Source organism: Falco punctatus (assembly GCF_963210335.1).
Source record: "Falco punctatus genome assembly, chromosome: 2".
Taxonomy (NCBI): Eukaryota; Metazoa; Chordata; class Aves; order Falconiformes; family Falconidae; genus Falco; species Falco punctatus.
The window spans coordinates 106,748,434-106,750,597 of record NC_137581.1 but is presented as its reverse complement, the minus strand read 5'-3'; the positions used below and the strand labels follow the sequence as shown (position 1 = coordinate 106,750,597).

Here is a 2,164-nt window from a genome sequence, read left to right as displayed (position 1 = left end):
GTAAGGCTGTGTATCAAATCTGCTTTTATGGGATAGTGGCGCAGCGAGTGCTGTTAATTGCGATTGCTTAATGTTTGCATGCCCGTTTTGATAAGCTTTTTAGAAAGTTTAGGAAATAGCTTCTCCCGCGTATCGAGCTCTTTCTCTCCTCCCCCCTCCTCACTCCTCCTATGCCTTTAACGCTTGCAAAAATCTTGTAATGATCTGCTTAGTTTTCACTGAAATACACACGGGCACCTCGCTTCTTTTTGGAGAGGGGTTTCTCGCAGAGGTGCACAGCAGAAAGTTCTGCTGTCGGACCCAAATGCTGTTAAAAGTGGAGTGGCTGAGGAGAATTTACAGGGAAAGCTTTCCACTGTTACAGACTGCCTGTGCAATCATTTAAAAGTAGTTGAAAACTGCTTTGAACTAACAAGGGTTTAATTACGGAAAAGTTTAACATGGCGATGGAAGGAATATTAAGTAAGTTGTCTTTGTCTCATACTTTTTAATTTTAGTTGTTGCTTTAGCCTGTTGGGTCACATTTTTTGTCAGCGCTGAAGGCTGCCATGAATTGGTAATGAGGGCCCCTTTTGCACATGATTTTGGCATTTGGCCAAAATCAACTTCCCAACGGCAAGCTTTCTCTAAAAGAACCTGAAGCATTTTTTTGTGATTAGGAATCATGTCTGAAAGCTGCCACAACCAGTTGTGTAGGCATGTCAAAATGACTTTATACAGTATATCTGAAGCATTCAGGGGGTGGTGGGGGTGGTGGGGGGGTGGTGGTGTCTGTTTTTTCCTTGTGTACCAAATTGTTGCTATTATGATTCTAAATTTCCGCAGTTTATGCACCTCCAAAAACCAGGCTACAGGGAGCTAAGGCATAATGAGGATTGTTGGTACCTTTGTATTTTTCAACATGCCAAAGCAGCCCTAATTGTCACATTTAAGCAGGCTACAGTATTAGGGGTTGCTTAAAACACTTGTGGATATAAAGCAGATGAATCTTTAAACTTTTTAATCTCAGTAAATTATGCTCAGTGAACAGTAAGTAATGACATTTTCGAGAAGTTTCTTTGTTTGAATTGTGCGAGTGAAGCTTTTTGATATGACTATTTAAAAAATACATGCCTAGATCAATTGGGGGTAAATTTGGAAGGAAAATATCAGATGTGCCTTCGGATTTTTCCTGATTCCTTGAAATCTGGGTATGGTTCTGATCTGTGAGGCAGGGCACAGGAGCTGGGTTGTCCTTTGTTGTTAAAAAGGGGGAAAGGGAGTTAGTCTAAACATTAATAAGGAGCTGTGAAAGTTCACATTTCAAGTGTGCTCAGAGTTTTCAAATTTGTGGAGATTCATCAGTGCAATAAATGGGTGATTATTCCTCACTGATATTATATAAACAAGCCTGGCACTGTAGGTGAATACATTATTAGTGTACACTTGAACGTTTTGTGAATTTAATCTCTATTTAACAAAGCAACCCAGCAATTGGAAATTAAGGACCTCCTATTAGATGCTGTGTATACTCTACCCCAGTATCTTTTCCACGTGTTCAATGTAAAGACAAAATGCGTTAGGCAGCATTTTTGTTAGGTGTTTTTATTTTACGTAACAGCACTTCTGGCTATCGCCAAGGAGTTGCTTGTTCTTTTCTATATGTCCTGTTTACTTATAAGCAATATCATACTTCAGCAGCAATATCGATGTGGAACAGACTTTTCGCACCTTCCCCTGCCCCCTACCCCCCAGCCTTGATCCCCTTTGCAGTAGTTCCTGCTGTTAAAATGGGCTTTACAGGTATTGTCTTTCTTCTGTTACACTGTACATTTTCTCGAAGGTGTTTGTGTGTGTGTGTGTGTGTGTGTGTGTGTGTGTGTGTGTTTCCTTTATTACATAATGCAAGACATTGCTAGATTGGGAAAAAACTCAGCTTTATAGACTTTTCAGTATCTGTACTTTCGTATAACTTGCCTAGGAGAGTTTGTTCATTGTTATGTTGCAGGAGACTGAGTTACAATACTCAGAAGTCTCCTACAAGTTTAACTGTAACATGTTGTATTTACAATGAAAGAAAGAAGATTAACATGTTGAAAAAAATAGATGGAGAACATTAGTAAAATAAAACAGATTGGATTTAACTGCATTTTTCTGGGTTTTTAAAAAAGTTTTTCAACGGGGA

The 2,164-nt window shown here is 39.2% G+C and overlaps 1 long non-coding RNA gene across 5 annotated transcripts in view; it reads left to right on the top strand.

Moving 5' to 3' along the window:
• Nucleotides 1-2,164, top strand: part of LOC308058564 — a 351,504-nt gene that overhangs the window by 248,808 nt on the left and 100,532 nt on the right. The window lies entirely within an intron of this gene.